General features: G+C 39.5%; 1 protein-coding gene across 4 annotated transcripts in view; it reads right to left on the bottom strand.

Moving 5' to 3' along the window:
* The window catches only part of NDST4 (N-deacetylase and N-sulfotransferase 4), a 135,609-nt gene that overhangs the window by 93,053 nt on the left and 24,648 nt on the right, over nucleotides 1-17,908 (bottom strand). For 3 of the 4 annotated variants that reach the window (XM_040584488.1, XM_040584469.1, XM_040584478.1), the window contains exon 2: nucleotides 13,274-14,051. The exons of the other annotated variant lie outside the window; for it this stretch is intronic. The gene's annotated coding sequence lies outside the window, so the exon portion shown is untranslated. The remainder of the gene's footprint in view (nucleotides 1-13,273; nucleotides 14,052-17,908) is intronic. 4 annotated transcript variants of the gene reach the window in all.

Here is a 17,908-nt window from a genome sequence, read left to right as displayed (position 1 = left end):
CCTCTGCTTGCTTTCAGCACTAGAGGGCAATATTTTCTTGCTTTTTAGCAGACAGCACCTGCTCACCTCGACTCGCAGAGCAGACAGCCCTGCAGGCAGGCAGGCTCCTTCCAGAATGGTCTCAGAAATCCTCAGGGCAGATAAAGCACCTTAATTAAGACTCTTATGTTTAAAAATAAATAGAAAACGGGACTTCTGCTCTAAGAAATCTGCCATTGAATCACACCGCATACTTATCAAATATCTCAGCTTATACCTGTAGCACAAGGGAGTAGCGTGCATGGAGACCTAAATTTGCACGTTTTTTTTCCCCCGCTGTTCTGTCCTGATGGATCTCCCAAGCACTGGTATTGCAAGCTGTCAAAAAAACACTCTTTGTGAGCCACATCTCTGCTGCTGCTATGGCTTGTATTACTAAAATATGACAAGCCCCTGACTTTATACTAGCCAAAGCAAAAATATGGTCTTCATCCCAAATCATTTGATACAAATTGGTAAAATATCTTCCAGTTAAAATATTAGTAATCAGATTTAATGTAAACTAGTACACCTGCTGTATGCAGATGTACTAACAAGTGCAAGTATTCATGCTTATCTAGATGTCTAAATACTAGAATTGACAAGGAATTTGAAGTTGCACATGGAAATTTGGCATTGGAGCAGATCTCTTTAGTTTGCACATTGTGTTTGAACTGCTCTGTTGAACTGATTATACTGTTCAGTTAAAAAAAAAGTGTGAAGTAATTAAAGTTTATGAAAATAAATCAGCTATATTAGCCATTAGTGGGACATTTTGCAAGGCATAATTGGAAGTTAAGTGCCATTTGTGCCTTTGAAACTCTTCCCCTTAAAGTTCAACAGCTTTATATTCACTCAGAAATTCAAATATCTTTGGAGTATTTCTGTGCTATATTAATTTGAAAAACATGAAAATAGGCCATATTTCATAATTAGCGTTCCTAATGTAGTTTCATTTGAGAAACCGGTGTTTGAGGTCCTGTGTTCCTATGGTCACTGATGAGCATTTATTGACTCTTCATGGGTAAAGCCCAAAGCTGGGTACATCTGATGGAGGAATCAAGGCTACATTCATCCACGGTTGGTCCCTCAGTAGGTCTTCAATCTTGTGTTCAACTGACTTTCTTGGGGCCTTTCCCCAGAAAGAGAAGAACTTTGCAATATAACTGTTGGGATGCCATAGCTCTCTGCAGGAACTGTAATTTTTCTTTAATTCAGGCAGCTAAAGGAAAATGGAGGTTTAAAAATTGCTGCCTGCTTGCTAAATAATACTTCCTGCTTCCCCATAAAAATGCATTTGATTGATGATTAAAGCATACTGATTTTGAAGATGATTGATGGGGAGATTAGGGCTCAACTATTTAAAACTGATAGCACAACAGTGAAGAGAAACAGCCTCTTATTAATACCATGTGTTAACATTGCATTAGGAATTAAAGCTGATTCTCTTATGGTTCAGTTCCTATGTGTGGGCCTTCTCAGTGGCTTAGTGATTTAACAAGCATCTTGACCAAATAAGGTGTGACTCATCAGGGGGGAATAGACATTGCAGAAGGCAGCTACATATTGCAAAGGTAGCTATCAATTGCTAATGAGAGATGGCTGAAATAATGAAGTTATTGCCTGGGTAAACATGACTCCATGAAGAGTGAGAGCTGCTGCCTTCCGTCATCCATCAGGAGAAACAGGTGATAAGCGAGCAGTTTGGTTGTGAGAGCAGGCCAGCAGTGTGTACTTGGTGTGTGGGCTGGCAGCCTGACAAAAGGGCAGGGCCAGCACCACCCCGCAGGACTGTTGTAAGCTCTTCTCCTTTCCTTACCTCTCTTCATAGGTAGGCAAAGGATCTCTGATCTAGTCCTACTTGTGGGAAGCAGAGGTACTGATGTCAAGCAAACAGTTGTGTTGATCTGTCCTACAGACTGAGCTAATAGACTTCACGCCTGCAGCAGGTTACGAGTGTGCTGCCCGTGACAGCACTGAGCAGAGGAGCAGGACACTTGTATCGCTGCAATATGGTAATTTCTAGTCTCCTGCCCGCACCAGAGCGCAAGGCTGTGTGGAACGCTCTACCAATAATTCATCTGGAGGCAGGCCAGAGGTTTCCTCTCATCTTATTCCAGCATAAATCAGAAGTCAGAATGTCTTTTATTTTCTATATATAAAACTTCCCTTTAGGCTAAAAAATTATTGTAAACTCTTTCCTCTTTTCCTTCCTTTCTAAGCTTGTATGACTCCTGCCATTTATTAGCAGCCCAATGATCCATGATACCTACTTGCTACTCCTTACATATGACTGCTCATTCAATACAGAAACAAGCAAACTGGTTTGAGTGAAAAATGACTCCCATTGACCATTAGCAAAAGTTCAGGGTTTCTATTCGCTGCAGAGAAAAACAGTTTGGTGTTTTTTTTTTTTTTTTCCCCCCTCAGAAAAGTTTCCAAGAGACCTCTTTACTGAGATCATGAAACAGGGATACTTCTTGAAAGTAACTTTTTTTCTTTCTCCAGCTTAATAAAGTTGCAATGTGTTTCCTGTTTATAAATGGGGCTTTGCTAATGAGGGTGGTTGATGCCCCCTGTTCATAGTTTACCACAAAGTTTTAGAAAACCCTTTTACCTAGGATAAGGACAGCTTTTCAGCTGATAAAAACTGTTGCAGGTCTTCTAACATTGTTCTAACTCCCTCTTACAACCTCTGAGTGGAGAGGCTGCTCAGCACTTTCAACTCTTTTTGTTTTCAATGCATAATCATCTGTAAGGTAAAACACCAAATTTTCAGTATTTTCAGCAATTTTATTGGTCTATAGTGCACAAATAATCTTGTGTGATTCCAGAAAGCTAAATGATGCCAGAGATTGAGCTCGATAATGAATATAAAGCAAAGTGTACGAAATACCTCAGCTTCTGCACTCAATGAAAGCTGGCACGATCTTAGGCACGAAACAATACTTGGAGGCAAGCTATTTGACCCTTTTGACTTGTATCTTTCTTTGGCTTTAAACTTTTCCAGATGATTTCAGAACTTGGAGCTTTGAAGAAAAAAAGACTCCCTGGTAGAAAGGCAGCTAAAGGCATAATTGGAGATGGGTTTTACGCATGTACATGTAGGCACACCCCCCTGCACCTCTTACTGTGTATATAAGATAGTTGGGAAATGTGGTGTAAAGGTATTTAGGAAGTGTGTAAACTCTTCACTCTTGACAAACTAACACCATCCAATCACTCCAGACAGATTCATGCAAAGCTAACAGTTTGTTTCACTCCAGGAGCACCAAAGTTTTTTATCATGGTTAGTATTGTCAAGTATGATTTGGAGCATACTAAAAGAGTGGTTTTCTTCCTTTTCGGTGTTTTACTAATCTTTTCCCTACTGAGTAGGGAAATTGTGACTAAAGAAAGCCTTGTAATAATTATTTCTATTCCTTTAATACTTCCAAAGGTATGCAGATAGCCACCACTGACTTATGACAAGACCCACTTTCTTGAACACATATGATAGATGTACTGTCGTAACAGCATGTAAGCAGGCGTATTTTGTTCTCATTAATCCATACATGATCTGAAGTTGCTGACTTGCCAAGTGTTTTTTTCCTTACTGATGCTTTTAGACAGGTAACTATAACCTCTGCTAATGACACTCCCCACGCAGATATTCTACGTGAATCAGTGGGATACTTTCACAAATGTGAACTAATGAGATTATAAGGATTTCTGTAAATCCTCTCTCACAGAATTGTTGCCTCCTTTGATTCTCCAGCCCATGTGTAACACATCATGTTGCTTAACTCCTAGTAGAAATTTATTCTAAGTTTTAACCAGACGACACTTCTGGTGAATGTTGCCTGATGTTCAGCCTCAACACTTCTTTCTTCTGACCCATTAACTTCTAACAGTCCCACAGCTGTTTGGACCACCCAGCAATGCACATAAATATCCCATCTGTGATGTTTCAGTGACATTTCCCCCAAATGTCACAACTTGCCAGTCTCTAACATGCCAGCATTTTTGAACATACATAGCCGTAATATTTCCTCAGAAATCACTGACTGCTGATTTTTCTTGAGTGTCAGGTGGGGAAGCTCCTAGAAATCAGTAATAATCAAAGTACAGTCTTAGGAGGACCAGGCATGAAAGAGAACCTGTTTATATATTTCTTTTTTTCTTGACAGAGTGGCTCTAGTCACCATTACAACAGGTAGGTGTTAACGACCACATTCACCTTTTGTGTGTCTCTATATGTGGCAAAAATGCTGTGAAGCGGTATCTAACTATACCAATCTATCAAAATAAACATAATATTTTGCTGTCATCAGGCAAAACACCTTACTCAGCTATATGGCCAGACTTAATAATAATAAAAAAAGTATTTTCTCAGTGCTGTTTCCAATAAATACGTCCATCTTGCCTGAGTGACGGTAATAAGATCTATCGCTTTTCACCAGTAACTCATAAAAAAAAAATCACAAAAGTTAAATAGCATTATCCTTGGGTACAGGCCTGACTCTTTTTCAAGGCCATCTGGCAGACCCGTGCCTGAGCTGGAAGCAACAGCCATTTGCTCTTGCATAATGTCCTTCAGTGGATAGGTGTCTTTGCTAACCTCGTAAGATCTGTAGAAAACTGAACTACCAAGGATGAAATGAAAGTTTTGAGAGATGATCTCAATGTCAGCAGCTTACTGCTCAAGCCATGATGACAGAGACAAAATGTCATGGAAGAAAGTTGTGGCTGAAAACACAGCAGAGATTGCCATGGTACAAAGTTGTGTGTGACCTACAGGATTGAGTCCTTGGAGTTGCTTTGCTTTCCCAGTGGGATTAATGGAGAGTGCAGGTGTAATGAACATCCTATGATTGCCTCAGTCCTTTTGAATGAAGCCAGTGAATAAAAGCAGGCTTCACATGTTTTCCTGAGGCAGCCTGCAAAACATTCCTCATGACTTGATGCAACAAATCTTCTGATCTTGCTTGGTTAATGGCTCTTCATCACTTTTCAATTCATAGTTTAATGCTTCAATGGAAGCCAATTTGAATTCATTTAACTTTTCAAATAAAACTTTTGTGAGATGCCGTATCAGATGTTTTATTACAGTCCATCTATTCTGTTACTGTTTTCTACTTTTATAAGGCTGTCAATTAGCTATCCAGTTTCAACAGAATGATTTGTGTTGTGAATTCAGTTGAGAGACAACATTTGTGCAATATAATGGCTGCCTAACTAGAATTGCTTAAAGTCAATCAATGCAATAGTCAAACTCTGTACATCTTGTCTGATCATATATAAAAGCTGAGGCATAAAAAAATTTAAAAATCTTTTTATAGTTCTATTAGCATCTAAATAACTGCAGATTTTCTGTATCTATTTTGAGAACATACCAAGGATTACGGATTTGCTGGATAGCTATTGAAACTTTACTTTTTGAAGGCTTCTTGCACAAAAAAAAGTTTTAAAACTCTCTTTTTAATGAAGAGGCCTTGGAATATTCCAGGCTCCTGAATAGCTTATTAAAAGATAAACTCTTTGGTCTTATACACTTTTTAATATTTTTTTTTGGTAGTACTTGATGGTTTCCCGCACTTTATGTGTTTTTTATTGCTTTCATGTGTCTTAAAAATGTTTGCCACCATACAACAAAATTAAAATATCTCCATCTTTAAATCAATGACAATATATTTCACTGAATAACGTGTTTTGTGGTGTCTGTATCCTGTCACAGGGACTAGCTGTGAGAAAGTCTGATGTGGTCACATCTGTGCTAGGAATTAAAAGGAGGCTACTAACTTATTTCAGAGAGACTACTGCTGTCACATAGTAATGATCTATTACTACTGCAAAGGAAGTCTATTTAAACCCAGATAACAAAGACTTTGTACGTAAATCCTTAGAGCAGCGTGTTTACCACATGCAATTTAAACAGAGGTTTATTCTGAGTTTACTCAAGCCAGGTTGCAACCAGCCAGAGAATGTTTTCAGGCTCTGGGTACGTTGACTCATTAGAAAAGCTACCGTATATTTATTCTTTAAGTAAATTCTACTGGAGTCCTCTCTCCTCATCTTCATCCTTGTTGGCTGAAGGCTTTGGTTATCATTGAGAAGGATTTGGTAGAAAAATTAGTAGAATATGTAGTGGGTGAGTTCGGTCCCAGCAACCTCTGATTAGAGTAGGGGTGTGGACTAGAGCATCACCTAAGCCATCAGTGCTGGTGGCAACCTGGCAGGTCTTAACCAGCAAATAGTGGTAATGGCTTTCAAGCAAAGTAGGGCAAGCAGAGAGGATGAAGCCAGGGTGACCCTCCACATGCCTTAGCATGTGTGTGTGCACATCTTGGACTTACAGCGTTGTTCTAAAGCAGAAAATTCAGTCACTTCCACCTTGCTCATAAAATACTTGCATTTATCACTGCTTTATTACGTGACGGTTTGGGGGCAGAAAGTTAAGGTTATAATATCTCTCCTGTCTGTTTTTTATATATATTTAAATTGCTTAAGTTAGAGGCTTAGACCTAGACTAGGTTCCAGCAGTTCTTCAGAAAATTCTGGGTCTTATTACCAGTTCTTTAAAACTGGGAATGTTAGGTTTTTTGCGGGAAACAGTTATGGCTGCACATACTACCGTTCTCAGGAAAACTAATTTAGACAGAGAAACCTCATCATGTACTGAAAATACTACAATACCCAACAGACTCTATTTCACTTTAATGCATTTAAGTATTGCAGACACAATAGTCCAAGGAAGTTTTATGAAAGATAGTAATAAAAATTGAACCTCTTTTTATCCTGAAATGGTTGCATGTGTATTGTTTGCCTATCAAGAGGAAAAATGCCGAGTGGTGAGAGGATAAGGTAGGGAGCTCAAACTTCGATTTCTGTCTCTTTCTGTCACCAACATCATTTATTGTCCTCTGGAAGCCACAGACACACTTTTTTTTTCAGTACTTCAGTTTTCCTGTCTGTGGTGTAGGAATAATATCCTTTTCTACCTTTACACAGGCATTAGCTGTAAAATGTTTTAAGATCTAAACACAAACAGTGCATTTAAGAAAGCCAGTGCAAAATTCATACTTTTATGTGCAGTCAAATGTATTTGCAGTGTTTGCTTCCTTTGCCATCTTATTCTTCATACCCTGGTTAAATTTCTTTGTGTTTATTTCTGCCACTATTTTATAGGGTTTCTCTGAGAGAAGCCACTTTGTCAGTCAAGAGAAAGATCTCTTTTGAGATTTCTGGTGTGTCATCTGTGACCTATAGATACTGTTTTTCTTTTGGTTCAGAATATAAACAAATGTGTTCTTTCAAAAGATCTATTCTTTGTTTTGTCTAGATAAAGTTCAATTTAGAAATGTCACTAGTAGGATAGGGGTCCTACTTGGGAATTCAAGGGATTTTTATTTTTTTTGTTGAGTCACGCTAAGCTCAGAGACTGGAACTAGAACTAATACCATTAGAGTTGTGTGATAGAATAGCAAGGCTTTGATTAACCTGTTGTTTTCATGAAAAATCTGTTTATTGAACTACTGAGGCATTAACTTATTTTTGAAAGCGGTATGTGTGGAATAATAATAAAAAAAAACCCAACAGTTGTCAAAATCTTTCTGAACGTATTGCCCCTGCACCAGGCTGGAATTAGTTATGTTTCTTTACGTTCCTCTCCCCTTCTGTGGACTGCGTGTAAAATTAAACTGTGTTTTCCAATGTGCATCTCCAGGATGCATCTTGGAAGAGGAAATCTAGCCTGGCTTTGTGGTTTATGGAAGGAGCTTACAAACGAACAAAATGTTGTCTCATTAGTTGACACAATGATACACTGTAATCCATAAAGTTCTGGCTTAGTATATACGCAGATTTTTAATTTTCTGCCCAAACATAAGTATTTTCTATGGAAGATAACATCTTTTCAGAGGTACTTCAGTTAAAAATCTGAATAGGCAGAATGACTGCTGGTGATTCTTGTGGGCATGTGAGCTTGCTCCAAAGCTGATGAAGACTTAGTCTTATGGGGGTCTGAGAGCATCAAGTGTTTTGAGGCATGCACTGCTTGCTTCGCTTGTCATGCGGGCAGTACATACCACAGAGGTCTCTTGATCTTTAATTGTGATTTCTCAGGTACAAATTAGAGTAACATGCACTACTGTAGATAATTTAGAAATAGAAAGGTATGGGGAAGCAAGTCTTGGCTGATGTTGTGTTAGAAGATGATGTTCCAAAATCACTGCTTTCCAGTCACTAATGAGAGAGATCTCAAGGAGGAGGAATGGTTGCTCTACCAGTTCAAAACAAACCTGGACCCTCATCTGCTAACAGACTTACTGGCTTGTAGAGTGCCCTGTGCAGGAGGAGACTGCACACCATGTGTGCAAACATGGTTCCACCCTTAACAGTGCAGTCGTATGTCAGTAGAACAGTGAAACCATTTAAAATGTCAGAACAAATACAGTCTACTGACTAGTAATGAATAAAAATGCCCTAGTCCATTATACCAGCTGTTTGGGTAGATAGAGAGTAGGTAGCCTGGCACAAGCATCAAGGCAGATGGCTCTGCTTTGTTTAAATTAAAAAACAAACAAAAACAAAAAAAACCCAACCCAAAACAACAACAACCAAAAAAACCCTAAACAAAACTATGGGAACTTTAAAATGAAAGGTGACCAGTAAGTGTAACTCAGGTATCTTACCCAGAAACCTAGACGCTACTGTACTTTTACTCTCATTTCCAAAAATTTCTGTCTGAATCACTGACCACTTGCCCTCCCCTCTGGTGGTTTAGGGGGTGATAAATACCTCTGTAAGAGAGAATAAATTCAAAGAATACACCGAGGCTCTGGAACTCGAGCCCTGCCCCTCTCCTTGCAAAGTATGGTCCCATGCAAAAGGAAAGGATGTTGGATAAAACATCCCCTGAAACTAGAACATAGAGGTGGGTGCATATTTCATGACAGACTGTTTTAACTTTCCAAACAGTTGCCTCTTTTATGGCCAGCAGCTACTATTAATTATTTATCAGAACACTTATTTATACACTAAAAGCTAAATGCAATCCTTTCAGTGGAAGTCTGGCAGAATGCGGGTTGAAATAAGTAGTTGTGGATAGTCCTTCAGGAGGATATGTTTCATGCACAGTTCTGCTCAGGAAAGAGCCCGTTGACATTATTCTGTCTGCTGTGTGTCTGATAATAATATATACATATGGGAGATTAAAGCCCAACCATTAGTAAAATCTCTATAGCTGCAGATGCATTGGTCCTGAGCATTAGCTGTAGGTGTGTTTCTCTGTGCTCTTGCGGGCTGTGACAGGATGGCAGATGTTCCTCTCATCCCATGGCTACGTAAGAACTGAAGTTGCAAGATTGTCCTAGCAGAAATTCTGCAACAGCAGCCTTGGGTGTAAAAGCATGCACTCTCTAAGTTTAGCTGTACCATGGTCTGGGACAAAGGCATTAGCAGTTGGATGTGTGCAGATTTTAAACTGCTGTCTGAGTTGTACTGTCTGTTTTGGGGCTGTGCTGTGGAATACCTTGTCTTAGTGTGTTTTCAGGGAGGAAAGAAGCTTGCATGGGTAGCCTCCATGTGATGTGAAGAAGCAAAGAGAGCAAAGTCTTTACTAGGTCATGAAGAGCAAACCAGAGAATACAGCAGGCTTTCCTTTGGCCAAACAAAGCCAGCCAAGTACCGTTATTTCATCAGCTTCCAACGAAGAAGAGGGATCCCCTTTCTTTTTGCTTCTGTTCTTCCTGAAAGAAGCCCACCCTGCCCTGGCTTCTACTAGTGTGTTTGCTCTGGCTCTGCAAAACCCATCCTTACAGCAGAGGAGGGAGGATTAATTGGCTCCACTTGCCTGCGCTTGGGGAGGGCAGTTGTGACCCTTCCTGTAGCCAGAGGGAAGGAAATAGTTTTAAATACTTCTCTCTGCTCCTTTCAGGATTGAGTTTAAATCACCTCATCACAATAAATTACTTCTGGTGACAATGTGTTTTCTTTATCAAGTACTGACATGGTTTCTACACTGTGTTGCTGTTGCCATGTGATTCTGGTGGCATTACTATTTAGATAAAATACTACTAGCTTTCTATAGCAACTGTTAATTTTAGAAGATCTGTGATTTCATTGTAATTATTACTGACAGTAGTTGTAAAATGGTTTAGATTGACGTGCATAGATTTCATTTTCTTCAAGACCTGATTTCTTTCTTTTTGATAGCTCAAACAATTTTTCTAATTTAAATGTTGACATAGGTAGAAAATAAATTCTGTATTTCTATCTAGCACTCTTCTGCATAGCGGCTTATGCTTCATGAGGGGCATTGCATTAACATCTCAATAGGAAAAGTGGATTTGTTGCTGTCACATGAGCACTTTCCAGCCTTTCTCAAAATGTGAGACAGGACACATTAATGCTCCAAGCAGTTTCCATCACAGAGACCCTCCTCCCATTGTCCAGCCCCTCAACCTGCTCTAATGGTCCTCAACTGCATCCTAGGCCTGAGAACAAGCGATCTGCTAAACTACTACTTTACACGGTACTCCTTAATCCTTGCAAATGATTTCAAACCCAGGCTTCCCTCACCTTGGAAAGTGTGGAGAGCCCTTGGCACATTTTAAGCTCAGTTCCCTGTTCCTGAAATGACTCCACAGGCTGGGGAAATTGCAGCTTTCTGCACAACTCTGAGTAATCTTTTCCTTCAGCCACCCAGGCCCCAGCTTGAAATGCTTTGCTACTCTTAGCCCAGGGTTTGCTTTGTTTGGAAAAGCCAGTTTTGCAGGTATGGAACACAGTTTTTTGGATGCACCTAAGAAGCTGAAGCATTATGAAAGCTTTGTAGAGCAAACACTTGATAGAAGCAAACATCAGTGTATACATGCAGTTGAAGCTCAGCCAGCTCTATGGTCATACAGGCAGTCACATCCAAATTGTTTGTGGGCTAAATCAGAAAGATTTGGAACATAAATTATCTTTTTTTTTTTGTAAGAGATCATGATATTCTTTCCTTTATTGCTTGTAGAAAAATAAAATGAGAAACATTTTTTTTCTGGTGGCATATGGTTAAATGCGTTTTTTTGTTTAACTGAAAACTCAGTCAAAACTACTACAAACTCATCAGCATTTTCCTTGATCAATATTGCCCTGGGTTTGCAATATGTGGTCATGTTTTCCTTAAAGTATCTCATCATACCTCTGAGAATTCCTGTACTGTAAGCCTTAAAATATATATATCTTAGCATATTTTTCTCCCACTCATAGTGAATGATAGCTAAACTCTAGAGAAGCTCATGATTCCCTGCATGCTGCTACATCATCTAAGTTTGATTAGTGCCATTACAAAGAGCAATATAGCAGATATCACAACATTTAAACATCCATAAAGTTTTAATAGAACTTCCAGAACTTTATAGTGTGAGTTAACAGGGTGTTTAGATGGCAATAGAATTATATGTGAGGGCATATATATGTGTGTGTGTGCAAGTGGTCAGTCACTCAAGTATCCTGCTGTGTGCTTAGATCTAAACCTTTTGATTTACTCCCAATATAATGGAAAGTTAGAGGAGCATTTCTCCGGCCTCACAGAAAATAGTGGTGTAAACAAGATACCAACATACTCCTGCTTTCATTTCTGAGGCTTTCAGACATTAGGCATTTATGAATCAAAAAAAAAAGTCATGTTCTGAGGAAATGGCACAAAACCTAATATATAATCTTAAACTTCTGCACAGAGCAATGCCATTAGGAACATAGAATCTAATTGAGCAGATCATATTATTTGAATTTATAAGATTCAGAAGAAAACTGGAAGCCGAGAATTTCCTTCATTAAATGCAACTTGGCATTCCTTCCTCCCCACCATCCCGTCGTCCCCCCTCCCCCACCTTTTTCAGAGCAACATTTCAGAACGCAAGTCAGACAGCGCAGCTTTGGCTGATGGTAAATGTGTGTGCTCAAAGTATACAGATGCGATGGGGCAAGACAGGGAAGCACCTGGCAACGTTGCCAACTATCTAAACTTTATCAACACGGAGATTCTACTGTTCTTCCACAAGCTGAACAACTTACAGCAGGAGGATCATAATTAAAAACTACTGAAGAAATGGGAGAGAAAATTACTTCTCCTTTGCTCTGATAAGATTCAGAGGTAGAAAAGGCAGAATAACCTGCTACCTGGGGTAGGCCAGATTCTGCAGCATTTATTCACAGGAAGGGAGGGTCCAATCAATGTGATTAAGAGCTGGAGAAGTTAGTAAACAAACAAACAAAAAAAAAAAACCCCAACACCACCACCCCCAAAAAAAAAAATTAAAAAAAAAAAAAACCAAACCACCAACCAAACCAACTATATGGTAAATTCCCTGGGGAAAAGAAAGCTTAATGAGTGTGGTTTTCTGTATGTATGTGTGGTTACATTAGTGTAGTGCTTATAGGGAGAGACTTATTCACCTCTAAATATTTCTCCTTTGAGTGTTTATTCCCAGCAGCAATGACTTGGAGCCGGTGTGTCAGCTGTAAGATAAAAACGCTGGGCTGCTGCTGGGTTCTGGCTCTGTAGCCATCTAAAGAGCAAACACTGATTTCTTCAGTTTACCTCTGAAACAATTCTCGCTTTCACACTATGAATGATGATGTTATTTAAAAACACACACACAAAAACACCCCCACCCCCAAAACAATGTTGCTTATGGATGTTGTTTAGATATCAAACTGCCGAAAGCAAGCAGATCTGCAGGTCTTGGCTTCCTCACAGTACAAATACTCGTACTTTAAATAATGCGTGTTTACTATATATCCAGGGAAAGCTTTCACACTGTCATTTTAATACTCTAGTTTTGCTTAACTTTGCTAGATGGTAGCAAATACAGCCAAGTATATGGAGCAAACTAAAGAAGAATCACAACCTTATCCTCTTTCTTCCCTCACATAACTTGCCATGCTGTAACTTCTATGGTCTTTCATATATTTAGCTACACAACTATTTTCCCTCTGAGGACGCACATCCCTTTACATCAAGGGCACTTGCATGCAAACATGACAAAGACTATCTCAAACTTTCAAAAAATCCTTTGAATGCCAGGCTCTAGGCAGCTTTCTGAAGTACTTACTATACATAATTAGGCTCTAGGCACAGCATTTTACACACTGTGGATATTTATAACCTGCTTGGGAACTGTTTTCTCATCTCAAAGTACAGGCACTGTCTATACCGTCATATAGATCTATACCCAGATGTATAGGTTAACGTAGCAATATGTGCAGAAGCTGAACAATAGCTTACCTAGAGAAGACTTTCTCTTCCTAGTGTGCAGGAAAGAGACATCTGCTATTCAAATCTCTTCACATGGCTCCAGGTAAACTAGGGAGAGTTTTCAATTGATAGCAGCTGTCCGAGTGTCATCCCAGGAAGGTTCCTCTTGCTCCAGCCCCAGTAAGTGAACTCTACCGGCACAGTCACATCTCATTTATACACAGACTGTCCTTTTCAAAACAAGCAGCCAGCTGGAATGATTCAAACCTCTGTTCAGCACACCGTTAAAAATGCAGCTTCCTTCTTGGACATGGGGGATTACACCGGGGAGCAACCAGGCTACAGCAGAAAAGGCTTTCGAGAACTATTTAATCACCCAAATACCAGCTGCTCCCTTTACAACTGCTAGCGCTGTCGCTGTGCCTCCTGTTTGCTGTAGTCAGCCTCCCTCTCCCTCATATCTACAAGAGTATCGAGGCGGCTTTGCAGGGTTGTGATTGGCAGTGGCGGCCGATTCCTCCGACTAATCAACCCCCTGACTTTCAAGGACTCGGAGCTGCTCTGATGTCATTCCAGCCGAGGGGGGATGCTTCACGCGAGGATGAGGACGCGGCAACGAGGGAGGCTAATTCGGAGATGAGCTGCATTCCTCTCTCACCGTTGTGATTGATTAGATGCTCTGGGAGGATTTGCATAATCTGTCATTGTGCAGTTGGACCACCTCCCCTCCTGCCCGCCCGTCCGAAATGCTGGAGGAAAATGCCACTTTCAGCTTCTGATTTTACACCTGGAGTCTGCAACTGAAAGCCTTGGGGGAAAAAGGAAAAGTTGAAAGAGTCATTTTCCAGCAGGAGAATGCTCAAGCCCCCAGGCCCCTGCACCATCCCCAGATACTAAAGGAGGCTCAAGAAAATCACAGACCTAGAAGACTCCTTGGTTCCCACTCTTGTTAGATCACTGATTAGATCAGCTGGTACAACAAAAGGTGGGTTTTAATGCATGACCAAAATCAAGCAGAGGTTACCCCGTGAGTTGGTTACAGAGTCTCCCTGACACCACCTCTGGGTGGGTACCAGCAAACATGCAGCGCTCAGAGGTTCAAAGTCTTTTCCTACTGTATGTGGCACAAATTCCACCTATTTGTTGCATAATTTCTTATTAAAATCCTTTAGCTTGTCCAGCTAGAAATGAAACCTACCTCTATAGCCAAGAAACAAGATTGTTATTTGACTTTAAATTGCATTACAGAGGAAAAACTAAACACTTTCTATATTAAAAAATTAGATTTTATACCAATCTAATTTTCAATTTTTGCCAGCTTGACACCTTTCACTCCAAAACCGTTCTTCGTACGATACACCTTGGAATTGAAATTCAGCCAATTCTGTGCAGCAAATGTGAGGCGGAAATAGTTTTGTTCAAGGAGACTGGAACAAACCCATTCTGAGATGATGAATGTTGCTGTAAACTCAGATTTGAATCATAGGAGGGTCAGCTCAAACTTTCGTGTTTCCAAAATAGTGTAAATTAATGGTATTCCATGCAGTTTACCATTTACATCCTTCACCTGGGAGCCTCTACATGAAGAGCTATTTGTTCTCTGTGAATATCCAAGTTTCAAAGATGGTAGATATTCTTAATCGGGGACTAATTTATTCCTCTTGGGTAAATTAGAAACTAAGGGAAAGTTAAAATTCAGAGTATTCCTTAGTCATTTCCTGCAATTTCTAATTACAAAGCACTCACTAGGGGTCTTTGAAAAATGCCTTACACCTGTGACTGGCTCTGGATTGGGGATTTGTTTTCCAAAGACTGTTGTGAAGGTTGGGTGTGGGCTTCCCCCTGCAACTGTGTGGTGAGCTGGTGCCTCCTTGCACCCTTGTGAACATCAGAACTTAAGTCAGGCTGGAAACTAAAACCTCCCAATCAAGTGACAGAGTCTCTTCCCAACACAAGAAAGTCTTCTTGGTGCAATTGGTGGAAAACCGCAAAACATGTGAGCACTCCCTATTACTAATTTGATGGTGCAAAAAGGAAAATGTCTGATTGTTTTGTTTCTCCTTCTACTTGTATTCTTGACTCCTAGCTGTATTTCAAGCACTGGAGACATCCCTGCAAGTGGAAGGGTTTGGCTGCAGGGTGTGAGTGTGCTGCAGGATGGCTCTTGGCTGCTGCCAGATGTGGTGGGAGCAGCAGTCTGCCCCTTTGAAGCTGCTGCTGCAGATGTTCCCCGGGTGGGCCATAGGCCAAGTGGTTATGCATACCGTTGAGAGTGTATTTCAATTCAGATGCTAAAGTCACTCTTTGAACTTAAATCCTTGGCTTAAGAGCATGCCACGCTAGATGAATTCAACATGAAGAAGCATGGCTGTTAAATCGCACTGCCTTGATAACTGTTTGTTCTGCTAGCGATTCATTTTAAGTGGAGGATCAGGCGACTTACTCTGCCAGGGTCTACCCTTATTAGAAATGTGTGGAAATCAGTTGGCAGAATTGCTCCAGCTCTCTTTATGTAATGAAAAAGAGCAGACCAACCCATGGGGAAAAAGACAGTTCAATTTGAATTTTCACTTCTCTCTCCTTTGGGTAGTAGCAAGAATTGAACTCTTGCTTGGACACAAATGCACTTGAGTTACCTAGAATGTCCTCACAATCATGATGATATTCTCATGTTCTGCTTTAGGGAAAAGTATACAAAAAAGAAAATAGGACGGCAAGAAACATTCATGAAGTATGGGTGGAGAGAAACAGTAAATTAAGGGAAATTTTGGAAATAAAATACCATGTTACTGAGGTACCACACTTATGCTGAAATCCTTACCACAGGATGCGTGTTTTTCTTACCTGCAGCACAGATTTTGTATTAGCTGGTGGAAATCCTCTGTTAGTTAATACTTGTATGATTTATTTTCCTCCCTATATAGGCAGACAATCACAACTGCCTAGTCCTCCTATCTGAGTAGTTAAAAAGTTATAGAAAAAAACCTAGAGGTACTTTGCCCAAAACTAGTATTGCCTTTCCAAAACATGACTTTTTGATTTTATAACTGTGGGTTTGTTGGGACATAGAAAAGCTGTACTTTTCTAAACCTAGCGCTTTCACATAGATTCTTTCCTTAGCACTGTATAAATGAACATGACTTTAAATCAGATTTATTTTTTTAAAGGGGCATCTGCCTTTGCACTAAAGGCAACTGCTGATAATTCAGCATCCTTCTATTTAGACTAATGCTCATAGTTGTCAATTTTAAGTACTATACTACCACCACAATGACAGTGTGTGTATTTTTAATGTATTTACCTTCGCAGCACATTGAGGTAGAAGAACACAATTCTTGCAGTTCTGTGCTTAGAAACATGACACAGAGCAAGCAAATACTTTCAGAAATTACTGTGTATAATACATGGTATCTCCCTGGTTCACTCTTCTAGATTATTTGACAACTTTCACTGAAATATTTGGATTGATATTCTGCTGTTATGCTGAACTTTTGTTTTCTTCGAGTGCCCCCAGTTTTCTCACCTGTTATGACAGTGCTCTGATGACATTTTAACAGGTACTCCCTACTTCTTCTCTCAAACTACCTTGCAGCATGAAGCCATGCTTCAAAATTAAGTTGACTGCAATACATATAAGTCTCTTTTGGCTAAACACAGCTTTACAATCTTTACTGAACAAAAGATGGCTTTTGACACTGAAGTTCACAATAAGTTTTTAAAAAACAAAAAAAAATACTATTGCTGAAAGGATGAGGTTTTCCTTGAGCTGTGGAGAATTCTTATGAACTTTGTAATTAAACAACGACATGACTTTTATTAAACACACAGAGCAGTTCCTCAGCTGGTGTAAACTGACAAAACATCCATTGATTTCAGAGGAACTATGATAACTTATAAGAGTTATAGATTAGTTTATAATTCTTTAGCAGCTCCTCAAGATATGCAGAACTTAATTACTCTCACATCAAAAGTGCAAGAAACAAAGGCATAGCAGAATGTGCTTTTTTTAGAGTATTCAAACATATATTTCATTAAGAAAAGTCTCTTTGATTTTTTTGATGTTTCAATAACTTGTTAGGTTTTAAAATCTGAATATTTTGGCTCCGACTCAAAATGTGTTAGAGATTTTATATACTCAGAAATGTAGGGATGAAATATGGATACACTTGAAGGTGAGTTTCATGCATCACAACTCAGTTAAAGTATTCATGTCTTCCACTGAAAGTACCAGCCTTGTCATGGATTATTCTAATTTCCCTGATGACAGTGGAGAATATGCTGATAGTAGTCAGTCCACTTAAACATGAAGCACTGACTTGAAGCAACATCAAAAGCAAAATTGATGCAAAGTCCTACAAGCAAAATAAATTTAAAAATGCAACCCCCCCCCCACCAATCTCAAACCAGATTCCCTGACTGCTAACTTTCTCCAGTTATACAGTCTCTATTCAGCCTCTGTTATCATGGTCTGTTTATGGCTGGACACACTTCTGTAAATGATAAAGGCAAATCAGTGCATGCCAGTTCTCTATTGACCTTTATCTTAAACATTTATTCCTTTGTAAAGTAAGTTTAATATCCTAGTGTGTCTGTGTTCCTGTAGGCTTTCAATGTATTAGTTTCAGAGAGTATGTTGATATAAACTAATGTTGAAATATCTGTTAA

Source organism: Falco naumanni, chromosome 1 (genome assembly GCF_017639655.2).
Source record: "Falco naumanni isolate bFalNau1 chromosome 1, bFalNau1.pat, whole genome shotgun sequence".
Classification (NCBI taxonomy): Eukaryota; Metazoa; Chordata; class Aves; order Falconiformes; family Falconidae; genus Falco; species Falco naumanni.
The sequence above is the reverse complement of the archived record's forward strand: the minus strand, read 5'-3'. Positions and strand labels throughout refer to the sequence as shown.